This window comes from Microcaecilia unicolor, chromosome 3 (genome assembly GCF_901765095.1).
Source record: "Microcaecilia unicolor chromosome 3, aMicUni1.1, whole genome shotgun sequence".
Taxonomy (NCBI): Eukaryota; Metazoa; Chordata; class Amphibia; order Gymnophiona; family Siphonopidae; genus Microcaecilia; species Microcaecilia unicolor.
In genome coordinates this window covers 409,150,716-409,163,901 of record NC_044033.1, presented here as the reverse complement: position 1 = coordinate 409,163,901, position 13,186 = coordinate 409,150,716, and the positions used below count along the sequence as shown (strand labels likewise).

The 13,186-nt window shown below is 49.5% G+C and overlaps 1 protein-coding gene across 2 annotated transcripts in view; it reads left to right on the top strand.

The window, feature by feature from the left end:
- Positions 1-13,186, top strand: part of TNFRSF21 (TNF receptor superfamily member 21) — a 199,361-nt gene that overhangs the window by 65,497 nt on the left and 120,678 nt on the right. The gene's annotated exons all lie outside the window — the stretch shown is intronic.

The following is a 13,186-nucleotide window of genomic DNA, read 5'->3' as shown; positions in this document are numbered from 1 at the left end:
GAGAGAGAGAGAGAGTGTGTCTGAGAGACAGAGTGTGTGTGTGTGTGAGGCACAGAATGTGTGCGATTGTGTATGTGAGACACAGTGACTGTGAGAGTGTGTTGCACACAGATACACTGTGTGTGAGAGAGAGTGTGTGTGTGCCAAAATGCAAGCTGTAGCGAAAAAGAGGGGAGTAGATGTAAATGAGCACTTCAGTGTATCACTTAAAAAAAGGTTGCAAGAAGAGTTAATCCTTGTACTTCAGAAGGGCTTCATTAGATTTTGCAGCTAAATGATTTTTCCCTCCTAGCTTGCTCATTTCCTGCCATGTTGGGCTCTCCTGTGCTTTGCAGTGCTGCAGTCATCCCTGCTGTGCTGAGAAAGAGTTAATGGAAATCGTGGCAGCCGCTTAGACACATATTCAGCGGAAGCAGACCCTCGTTTTCGCCCGTGGGCTGCTTTGTTGGGTATGGCTGCTGATCGGTGCGGGAGGGTAGGAGGCGCCCTCACTGGGAGTTATGGTAATAATGTTGAGAGAGAGTTGAGAGATCCAGGGTTATTGTCTGTCATCCGAGCTCCAGTGCCAAGGAAAGGGGGGGGGAGGAGAGTAGCAACACATTGCATTAAACCTGTAACACGGCTCCGTCAGGCAGCTGGCATTTGCTGTTGTCTCTGCAGCCGCTCCTCCTCTCCCCTCTGACGTTGCTGTGCTCCTCCGGTGTTTCCTTCAGGGGCAGTGACGTGCAGGGGAGAGGAGGAGCGGCTGCAGAGACGACAGCCAATGCCATATGGCTGTCCGGAGCCGTGTTTCAGTTTTAAAATTTGTTTTTTGCTTTTTTGTTTTTGTACCGGCCGCTGCGTCTGCGGGTGGCGAGGGGGTTGATGTGCCGGAGGCGGGGGTAGGGGCTTGGGTGATGCACCAGGGGGAGGGGTTTGGTTGCTGCGCCGAGGGGGGGGGGGGGTAGGGGATTGTGTGATGCTCCAACGCGGAGGAGCTTGGGTGTTGCGCCGGGGGGGGGGGGGGGGGTGGCTCTGTGAGGTGTTTCGTAGACAGGGAGGCTTTTCACAGCTTCAGTGACTGCTTGTTTTTTGCGCTTTGTCGCCGAGGGGGGGGAGTGCACTGACAGCTGATTGCTAGGCAGGGGGAGGAGTTTTGTTTGGTTCGTCTGTGCTGGCGATGTCATCCGATGCTTCATCCGAGGCACAGCCAATCAGCAGCGCGACACGGTCGGTGAGTGTCATTGCTCCGCCCTCGGTCATCACGTTTGACGTGTGGGCGGGGCAGACACTCATGGAGGAAAATTGATCTCAGCCGCCTCACTTTTAGAACGTTGGGAAAGTGAGGCTTCATTAGAACGTTGGAGGTGCATTTTATATAGAGAGATCAGGGCTGCCTAAGTTGCTTGTCATGGACCAATAGTTTGCTTTGTTTTGAGTGTATCAAGATAATGGCTATGGCTTCAGCCTTGTTATGTGATGCCATCTCCTATCAATGAAACCTCCTTGGTGTTGGCTAATCCAGCTATTCATTGCTGTGGAAGCTACAGGCACTCAATGCTTGTGGGCTTGGATTAGGTTCATTTGTTCTTGGAAACCTTTGTGCCTACAGCAGTGCTTCTCAACCCAGTCCTTGGGGTACACCCAGACAGTTGGGTTTCAGGATATCTACGATGATATACATGAAATCTGTATAGCATCTCATGCATATTCATTGTGGATATTTTGAAAACCTGACTAGGCTGATAAACATTGGCCTATAGAAACTTTTTTGTGGATTCTTTGATTTATTTTATTTTTATTGGAATTTTTATAATGCCATACAACTTAACTCTAAAGACACTTATGCAATCATATTGGAGCTAATACACTGAATAACCTAAATCCCCCCCTCCCCGCCCTTAGGCATCATGGTGGTGCTGAAAGCTGCGCTTTCGACTGTTCATATGGTTGCCAAATCTTGTTAAAAGTCCCCAAATGGCCTCTTCTCAATGCAGTAAGTTTCGTCACTTGGTAGAGATAGTCCACCTTGTGCAATATAAGTTGCATTGGAGGTAGAATCCGCTGTTTGCACGCCCTTGCCAATGACAGCTTTGCGGCAGTAAAAAATTTTGGGTTGCAAATCTATGGTGAGAGATGCTAATCTCTGGAGGCTTAAAATGCAATAGACAATTCTCTGCTTTACATGGGTAATTTTGTTGCAAAGTTTGCTGAACCAGCCTGATCACTTGTTTCCAATAAGTCTGGGCCAGCGGGCACTCCCATTATATGTGTATGAAGGTACCACGAGATCCACAGTTACGCCAGCAGTCTGCTGATACCCCAGAAAACATTTGTTGCAGTCTATCAGGGGTGTAATACCACCAATATAGCATCTTGAAACCATTTTTGACCATATTTTGAGCTAGTGATGGCTTAAGCAAGAACCTATATCCCCTTGACCAGGTTTCCCTTAAATATGTACATTGTAATGCTACCTCCCATCGTTCAACATAGTATGATTGGGGATTATTATAGAGCAGTAGTGCTAAATATAGCCGAGATACGCTTCCTTTGCTCCCTCCCCCATCCTTAATGCCTTCTCTAATGTTGTTTCTGTTAGGTCCATTTCCTCCCGTGCCCATCTATAAATGTAATTTCTTAAACAGCTATAATAGAGGAGATCACTTTCCTGCAACCAATATTCCTCTTGAAGATCTTCAAAATTAAGAAATCTCCCATTGACCTTCACCTGCCCAAGATTATATAAACCAGCTTTGGCCCACCTCTCATATATCAGTTCTGAGGATCCCAGCTGGAAACCCGGGGCCCTCTGGATGGCTGTCTGTAAATAATATTTTATCTCCAGAAAATTTTTTTTTCGTATACGGTACCATGTTGAGAGCAGGTGGCCCACCCCCAACGAAACTTTCCTAATTATGGCCAGCAAATCACTCCCCGTTAGCCACATAATATCTCCCAAAGATCTGGTTCCCGCCCAAGCTCACTCCCAATGTAGCCATTTCTTAGTGGTGAAGGGAGTCCAATCTGCTAATACTTTCAACTGCGCTGCTTGATAGTACAGATAGAAATTAGGAACTCCCATACCTCCTCTGTCATATGTCTGATACATCATGGCTCTCTGTACCCTAGGAGGTCGCTTCTTCCAGATGTAAGCAAACACCTTACGGTTGAGCTGAGAGAAGAAACTGTGTGGAATTGGTATCAGGAGCGCCAGGATAGATATACTAATTTAGGGAGCAACATCATTTTGATTGCATGAATACGCCCTGTCCATGATATGGTCAATCCCTCCCACCTATCTAATTCCGCAAAAAGTTCTGTTACCTTCTGGGGATTATTGACTAAGAATAGGCCCTCCACTGTAGGTGTTGTGTATCCCCAAATATTTAATAGATTTAGCAGCCCATACAAATGGCAAGGCAGCTTTTAGCTGAGGTACTTCCCGTGAGGGAACCGTCAGATTATGAATTTCCGATTTAGTAATGTTGATCTTGAAACCTGATAGCTGACCATATTGAGTGATGGTTTCTATGGCCTGTTGTACAGAGGACTTCGGACGAGCCAAAGTCAGGAGCACATCATCGGCAAATAACATTATTTTATGTTCCTTTCTTTCCCTGACCAAGCCCCTAATTCCAGGATTCCCCCTAATCCTATTAGCAAGCGGTTCGATAGACAGAGCAAACAGTAAAGGTGAAACCGCACACCCCTGTCTGGTTCCCCTATGGAGCATCAAGGATTTAGTATATGTACCATTTAGCTTTAAAGTTGCTAATGGATTTGTATACAGCAGTCTAAGCCAGCCCATATATCTTCCCTCTATACCTACGTGTTTCAGGACTGAAAATAAGAAAGTCCAATTCACCCTATCGAAAGCTTTTTCAGCGTCGATCGAGAGTAATAGCGCTGGAACCTTATCATCTCGGTTTGTTGAATTATATGCAGCAGGCTTCTAATGTTATCATGAGTCTGCCAACCTGCTATGAAGCCTGTCTGGTCCTCATGTATCAGCCTAGGCAGCACCATCTGGAGTCTGCGTGCTAAAATCTTTGCGAAGATTTTATAATCTGTATTTAATAGGGAGATTGGTCTGTAGGAAAAACACTGCTGAAGATCCTTCCCCAGCTTCAACAACAAAGTGACTGCTGCCAGTCTCCAAGAGTGTGGCAATTCCTGTATATTGTCAAAAGATGTAAACACTCTGTGTCACGTCTGTGGTCGTGACCCCCCCACAGTCTCTACCTGATTTCTGGGGATCAGCTTCTGAGCTGGCTTCTGCCTATCCTTTCTGGGAAGATCTGTTTCGGTTTCCTATTTCTGGCCGCCGTCATCTGGGTTGGATCAATGGCGGCAGCCATCTTGGATGGCTCAATAGTCATAGCCATCTTGGATAGCTCAAGGGGTACAGCCATCTTGGATAGATCATATCATAGGAAGCCATCTTGGAGTAACGAGGACAGGAAGGAAGCCCTTATTTGGTCCTTAGAGATCTCCTGTGGGAACAGCCTCCATTGTTGCTGCACCTCAGGTGTGGATGGGCTTTATTAATCACCTAGAGACTGCAGTCAGTTGCTTTTGCATTGCATCTTAGGCCCTGGTATGTGGGTGCTGGTGCACTTCTGCCTGAGAGACTTTGTCTGATTCCTGATTCTGTGTTTGCTGGTTTCTTGCCTTTTGAACCCTGCCTGTTACTGGACTATTCTTCTGCTTGCCGCCTGCCTAGACCCGGAGTGTTACTGGACTATTCTTCTGCTTGCCGCCTGCCTAGACCCGGAGTGTTACTGGACTATTCTTTTGCTTGCCGCCTGCCTTTTGAACCTTTGCCTGGACCTGGACTTTGTTTTGCTTGCCGCCTGCCTTTTGAACCTTTGCCTGGACCTGGACTTCGTTTTGCTTGCCGCCTGCTTTTGAACCTTTGCCTGGACCTGTCTTCTGCTTGCTGGCTGACTGCCAGAGACCTAGCTTGGATTTACCGGTATGTCTGTTCTGCCTTGCTTCTGGTGTGGGGTGGTTTTGCCTGCCACTGCTGCTCCTCAGCAGTGGCCCAAGGGCTCACAAACCCAGGTTCCTGCTGTGAAAACGTGACACTCAGCAGTATAGGGGCCACCCGCTTAGCAAACAGTTTGTAAAACCTAGTGGGAAAACCATCTGGACCTGGAGCCTTATTCTGAGGGAGGTCTGAAATTGCCCATTCAACATCGTCTAACATAGTAACATAGTAGATGACGGCAGAAAAAGACCTGCACGGTCCATCCAGTCTGCCCAAGAAGATACATTCATATGTGCTACTTTTTTATTTGTACTGTCCTCTTCAGGGCACAGACTGTATAAGTCTGGCCAGCCCTATCCCCGCCTCCCAACCACCAACCCCGCCTCCCACCACCAGCTCTGGCACAGACTGTATAAGTCTGCCCAGCACTATCCTCGCCTCCCAACTACCAGTCCCGCCTCCCACCACCAGCTCTGGCACAGAGCGTATAAGTCTGCCCAGCACTAGCCCCACCTCCCAACCACCAGCTCTGCCACCCATTCTAGGCTAAGCTCCTGAGGATCCCTTCCTTCTGCACAGGATTCCTTTATGTTTATCCTACGCATGTTTGAATTCTGTTACCGTTTTCATCTCCACCACCTCCCGCGGGAGGGCATTCCAAGCAACCACCACTCTCTCCGTGAAAAAATACTTCCTGACATTCTTCTTGAGTGTGCCCCCCTTCAATCTCATTTCATGCCCTCTCGTTCTACCGCCTTCCCATCTCATCATCTAGTGTGATGGGTGTTGATAACATAGCCGTTTCTTCTACTACTACTACTACTACTACTACTATTTAGCATTTCTATAGCGCTACAAGGCGTACGCAGCACTGCACAAACATAGAAGAAAGACAGCCCCTGCTCAAAGAGCTTACATTCTAATAGACAAAAAATAAAGTAAGCAAATCAAATCAATTAATGTGTACAGAAAGGAGGAGAGGAGGGTAGGTGGAGGCGAGTGGTTACGAGTCAAAAGCAATGTTAAAGAGGTGGGCTTTCAGTCTAAATTTAAAGGTGGCCAAGGATGGGGCTCAGGAAGTTTATTCCAGGCGTAGGGTGCAGCGAGACAGAAGGCGCAAAGTCTGGAGTTGGCAGTAGTGGAGAAGGGAACAGATAAGAAGGATTTATCCATGGAGCGGAGTGCACGGGAAGGGGTGTGGAGAGATACTGGGGAGCAGCAGAGTGAGTACATTTATAGGTTAGTAGAAGAAGTTTGAACAGGATGCGAAAACAGATAGGGAGCCAGTGAAGCGACTTGAGGAGAGGGGTAGTATGAGTAAAGCGACCCTGGCGGAAGACGAGATGGGCAGCAGAGTTTTGAACCGATTGGAGAGGGGAGAGGTGACTAAGTGGGAGGCCAGCAAGAAGCAGATAGCTGCGGGAGGCTAGCCTCATAAAGATAGGATTCTTTGTCAGATACCGATGGTACTACCTCAGGTGTATAAAGCTCTGTGTAGTAGAAAGCCTGCTATATTTGCTCTGTCTGAGTGCACTGTATCCCTGAGTTATTTTTGATAGTAAAAATATGATTTTGCTGGGCTTGCTTCTTTAATTTACACGCTAACAACCTACTAGCTTTATCTCCAAATTCAAAGTGTTCTTGCTGTACCCTTTGCAGCTGAGAAGATATCTCCGCCATTTGAATCTCATTAAGCTTTAATCTAAGCTGATGCAATATTTCCGCTCTCTGGAGATCAGAGGGGTCTGCTTTGTGCAGTGGTTCCAACTGAGCTATATTGCTTCTAATGTCTTGTTCTTGAGCCTCCTGTGTTTTAGTAAGGTGTGCCTGTAATGCTATAGATTTCCCCGAAGGACTGCTTTCAGACCCTCCCATAGTATAGTAGGCTGTATCTCATCCACATCATTAAAATCTTTCCATAATATATTTTTCCACAGTGGACACATTCTGGGGATCTTGTAGTATAGATTCATTGAGCCACCAGTATCTAGGGCCCTTGGGGATACTTGTTACTCCCAACATCAATACCACCGGGGAGTGATCCAACCACGACCAGGACTCGATAGTTGTCGCATGCAGGTTATGCACTATAGCCCCATCTCCCAGCCATAGGTTTAACCTGGAGTATGTATTATACTTAGGAGAGAAATAAGTATAATCCCTTTCCTGCCCATGACTCCCTCGCCATAGGTCAACCAACCCCCAGCGCGCCAAAAAGTTTTCAAATAAAACTCTCGCTTGGCATAATCTACCTGCCTCTTTGAGTTGTCTAATGACGGATCTATTGCGAGATTGAAGTCCCCCCCCCCCCCTCTATAATCAGTTGTCCCTGCGAGTGACATTGCAACACCCTCTCTACTTCTGCTATAAAGGACCCCTGTCCTTCATTAGGTGCATAGATTGACATCATAGTATATTGTGCATTATACAGGGAGGCCGTAATTACAAGTTATCTGCCTTCTTTATCAGACACTGTATTATGTATGTGCCACAGGTGGCTACTCGAAAAAGCTATGAGCAACCCTTTGTTTTTCAATTAGTTGTATTAGAGGCAAATACTATAGGATAACGCTAATTTGACTAATTTGACTAATTTTTCATGCTGTGGCTTCAAATGGGTCTCCTGAATAAACATCACCTCTGCCTTTAAACGCAACATTTCTTTAAACATTAGCTTACGTTTCATGGGTGATTTGAGACCAAGGACACTTAAGCATATTCACTGGACCCCCATTTTCAGCTATCCTATTCAGCCACCACCAGATGCCATTTTGTTTCCCCCACCCCCTTCCATTCCCCTCCCCAATCCTTCCCCAATACCAACCGTAGCATGCCATTTTACCCAATCGTGACATGGCTACTCGAGAAGGAAGTATGTCCTCGAGCAATCTTCCAGTCCATTATCAATAGTCCTCCACACTTGCCAGCATTCCACTCCTGTGAGGATCCTGCCCATTCATGTAGCAGGGCATTTTCTCAAGTGCTATGAACCTCAGCTGGGCCCCGGTGGCAATATGGCTTGTCTTCCCGAAATCTGCCTCCTAAGACGGCCTTTCCCCTGGGACACTCGGTGCCATTTCAGCCTATCTTGCTTCTTACTACCAGGTTGCTATTGCTTCCCTGGTGGGTCATTCCGATCACCAGTTGATAAAAAATCTTGTGCTTCATCCAGCGAGACCACTCTGTGTTGTTTGCCCTCTTTCTAAAACACTAGAGCAAAAGGATGCTGCCATTTATACTGGATCCCCTCCTCTCTTAAGCGGCCAGTTAAAGGGCGCAATTCGCTCCATTGCTTGAGTGTAGTTCACCGGGAGTTGAGCCCCCAGCTGCAGGCGGCCAATGGGACTTCTGGAACCGCAGGGGTTGGCGGACTGGCCAGTAAGCGAGGGTAGTCAGGAACAAGCAGTGGTCAGGACTGGCAGCAAGCGAGGATAGTCAGGAACAAGCAGTGGTCAGGGCTGGCAGCAAATGAGGATAGTCAGGAACAAGCAGTGGTCAGATGAATCAGGCTAAGCAGAAACGACGTCTGGCGACAGCACACGGAAGCTTCAATCCTCTGTGACGAGAAACCAAAGCAAGGGTCATGTAAAATGCTGCTCCTTAAATAGCCCTTCCCATCAGGGCGCCGAGAGTCAGCTGGGAAGTGCAGGACCCCCGGCGATGTCCTCAGAGGATTCCCCCTGATAGGCGCAGCGTCAGCTTGGGGGCGGAGCCCCTCGCTCCAACCTACCAATCAGGAACTCCCCAGGCGCTGCCTCGTTTCCCGGGCTCCGCATCCGGAAGAGACGCCGGCTCCCGAACGGCGGCGCCATGTTCTTGGGCTATTTGACACGGCCCTAATGGCCGGCGATCAGAAACTGCGAGGTCAGGATGGCCGGCGATCTGGTGAGGTAACTGAACAGGCCGGCCAATGGCGCGAGGAAAGGCGGCCAACTCTGAAGCGGGGCCTCTGTGGGAGCAGCGCTGTCCAGGCGAGGGACGCGACAATAGGATAGCTATCCCACTGGATAGGACTAGCTGCCCTTGCTTTATGCATCACTGCTTCTTTCATTTTAAGTTCGGCAAAGCAGGCCACAATATCTTTTGGCACATTTGATTTCCTCGCACCTAAGGCTCGATGGGCACGCTCAATCTGAACTGAGGCCGGTGCACAAGGCTTGGGTGGATTGGAGAGCAAGTGAGCCGCAAGGCTGTGGATTACTTCTTCACAGTCAGAATATTCGGGTATCTCCGGCAGCCCACGGACCCGTATGTTGGAGCGATGGCTCCGATTTTCTAGGTCTTCCACTTTATCTAGAAGATATCTAGTTTCATTTTTTTTTTGGTCCTGTAATTTCCATTCCAGCATAGTTGGAGACTCAGCATGATCTTCTAGGCCCACTTCCGTTTCAGCCACACGGTTACCCAGCTCAGCTATTTCTCCTCTAAGGTCAGTTCCTAGCGTCACCAACTCGTGGCGCATTGCCTTTAAATCTGACCTTATTTCTTCGCGCCAACTGCATAGTGTGGGCCACGCTTCATGTTGTGATTCCATTGTCTCTCCATTCACATTAGGGCCCGCCAGCTCCTGCATGAGCTGTAGGTGTTCCCCCTCTCGGTGCCATGTTCCTCAGGATGCGTTACAGGAGACATTGCCTTCCGTTGAAATGCATATGCTTGTAAATCGAGTTTCCCTATCATCAAGCCGATCAATCCATAGACTGGTGGGTTGTGTCCATCTACCAGCAGGTGGAGATAGAGAGCAATCTTTTGCCTCCCTATATGTGGTCATGTGCTGCCGGAAATTCCCCAGCATGTTCTCTATCTCAGCAGGTGTGTGGTCACACAGCAGCAGCTCTGGTTAGGTCTCCAAGCCTAATTGTTTAGGTTTTGTTGAGTACTTGGGGTTGAGGGCTCTTCGTGAGCAAGTGCAAACCTGGTGGTGCCAGGTCCCTCCTTTTCTCCCCCCTCCCACTGGCTCCGTTGAAAAAAAAAAAAAGTTTTTAAAACGTTCAAAAAGGACGTCCATGTGCAGCTGCTCACTGGAACAAGTCGTCGCTGCTCGGAGCAAGAAACAGGTAATTTTTACCTTTTACTAGCGGGCAGGGGGTTCCCCGAATGGTCTCCACGTGGCTATGGCCTTGGATGGCAAGGGCGCGAAAAGACGCTCCCTGGAACGCGTTCGCGCGCCTAGCGGGGAAGCGGGGGGCTCGAAGTTAGAGTTGCCCTTTTTGGGCGGCCTTTCGGAGCTGGGAGAGTTCACCGGTTTTTCCTCCGGCGCGGCTGGCCGCCCTCCCGGTCGTGACCGGCCACGCGGCTCGGTCGGCTTCTTCTTGGGCCGTCCTCGAGATGGGAGACGTTAACAGCTTGGTTGCCCTTGAATCGGGCAACAGTAAGAAGTCGGCGAAATTAAAACGCCCTTCTTCCCGCACGGCTCCTTCTCGGAGTTTCGCGCCGGAGGCCATTTTGGACGCGCAACACACCTCTCCCCCGCTGCTGGGAGCGCAGATGGAGGGCGCCTCTAGGGCCGCGGCACAGGCTGCAGAAATGCACAGACTGGGGGGTTTCTCCTCTGAGTTCATTTTGCTGCTGCATCAGGCCTTTCTTATGCAGAACACTGCCCCTGCTCACGTCTCTGATCGGGGTGATGAGGCCTCTATGCTTAAGCGCCCTAGGGTGGATCTTCCACCCTCGGGGGTCTCCTCTGATGTGGATGACGGCAGCGTGTCTGAGTTCTCCCAGAGATCCTTAGTGGAATCTGTGGAGGAGACTGATCCTCGCTCGGATGGAGCGGACGACCCCTCTGCAGCACGGCTTTTTCGCTCAGAGGATTTGCCCAACCTGCTTGTGAAGGCCATGAGCATTTTGAAGATTGCCTCTCCGGAGGAAGGCTCTCTCTCTCAGCCTCTACTGGCTCCGCCATTATGCTGGGAACGAAGCGCCTGCCTAGAACCTTTCACGTTTATGAAGCCATGCAGACCTTTAATTTCAGTGCAATGGGATGCCCCTGAGGCGAGCCTGAAAGTAGCCAGGGCTATGTCCCGTCTGTACCCCTTACCTGAGGGGGAACGGGAAGCCTTTGTCTGGCCCACGGTAGACTCCTTAATCACTGCCGTGACTAAGGAAACGGCGCTGCCGGTGGAAGGTGGCACTGCCCTGAAGGACGCTCAGGACAGGAGAATGGAGGCGGCCTTAAAGTCGTCCGTTGAGGCGGCCGCTCTGAGTTTGCAAGCCTCGGTTTGCGGCTCCTACGTGGCTAGGGCGTGTCTGACTGTTTTGAAGCGGGCTTCCCCCTCGGACCCTTCCTGGAGGGCGGAATGGCCACCCTGGAGTTGGGTTTGGCCACTTGGCAGACTTTGCTGTATGATGTTTTGAGAGCCTCGGCCAAGGGTATGGCTCAGACAGTCTCTGTGCGGCAGTGGCTCTGGCTTAAGCATTGGTCTGCTGACCATGCCTCTAAATCTCACCTAGCCAAGCTGCCTTTTAAAGGCAAGCTGCTCTTTGGGGACGAGCTGGACAAGATCGTGATGGAGCTGGGCATATCCAAGGGCAAGAGGTTGCCGGAGGTCAGGACTCGGGCCGGCAGTGCTCGTCCTGGTTCCTCTAAGGGCCAATTCCAGGAAGCCCGTCTGTATCACCTGGGCAAGTCGGCCTCCTCTGCCTCCGCTTCCTTCAAACGGAACTTCTCCCCCAAGCAGCATTCCTTTCATAGGGACCGCCGTCCAGGAGGTTCATCCTCCGGCCCGCCCACAGGGTCGCGTACCCAATGACGGGGACCTGGTCCATGGCCCAGTGCAGATAGGAGGAAGGTTGTCCTCGTTTCTGGGCAAGTGGACCAGGGTAACTTCAGATGCTTGGGTTCTGGAAGTCATCAGAGACGGCTACAAGCTAGAGTTCTGCCGACCCCTAAGAGACGGGTTTGTAAACTCTCCTTGCAAGTCTCAGGTCAAAGCACTGCCGTGCAGCAGACCTTGAACAACCTGATCCGCCTGGGCGCGGTGGTCCCGGTGCCAGTAGATCAGCTTGGCAAGGGGCGCTACTCCATTTACTTTGTGGTGCCAAAGAAAGAAGGTTCTACTCGGCCTATTCTCGACCTCAAGGGAGTCTACTACTACTACTACTACTTGACATTTATAGAGCGCTACTAGTGTTACGCAGCACTGTACATAATAACGACGAAGAACGGTCCCTGCTCAAAGGAGCTTACAATCTAAAGAACAAATGTCAAGCTGGGGCAGTCTAGATTTCCTGGGTAGAGGTGTAGAGGTTAGGTGCCGTTCAAGGCGACATTGAAGAGGTGGGCTTTAAGCAGAGATTTGAAGATGGGCAGGGAGGGGGCTTGGCGTATGTGCACGGGGAGTTTGTTCCACGCGTGGGGTGAGGTAAGGCAGAAAGGGCAGAGCCTGGAGTTGGCGGTGGTGAAGAAGGGTACTGAAAGGAGGGATTTGTCTTGAGAGCGGAGGTTACGGGTAGGAACGTAAGGGGAGATGAGGGTTGAGAGGTAAGGAGGGGCTGCAGATCGAGTACATTTGTAGGTGAGTAGCAGAAGCTTGAATTGAATGCGGAATCTGATCGGAAGCCAGTGAAGCGACCTGAGGAGAGGGGTGACATGAGTGTATCGGTTCAGGCGGAAGATAAGACGTGCAGCAGAGTTCTGAACGGATTGAAGGGGGGATAGGTGGCTAAGTGGGAGACCAGTGAGGAGTAGGTTGCAGTAGTCAAGGCGAGAGGTAACGAGAGAGTGGATGATATTGGAATGTAATTGTATTTTACATGCATTGCCTGTCACCTATTATTTCTCTGTGATTACTCTGTGACCTCTGATGTGAATTACTTAGAGAGGTCACACAGCTATGCAACTTCCTGTGGGGGATAGATGCAGCACATGCAGCACATGGAGCACATGGAGCTCATGATCTCTCCTAACCTGAGAGGATCTATGGTGGTGTGAGCATCCATTACCATCTAAGCACATGGAAGGAGCTGATAATACAAATGTATAGTAATATGTATATATAAGCCTGTCTGATTATAATCTAACTACAAACTGTGAGTAAACAGATGTTTTGTTACTTCAACTTTAAAGTGACTCAGCAGTGAATTATTCAGGGGTGAATGAGAGAGAGATGAAGAAAGAAATTAACATTTCTAAAGCTGAAGCTGTGTGTACTAAAATCTGCTAATTATTTACTACAAATAATCCAACAAAAGGGTTATGGGCCCAGGGCTCAGGAA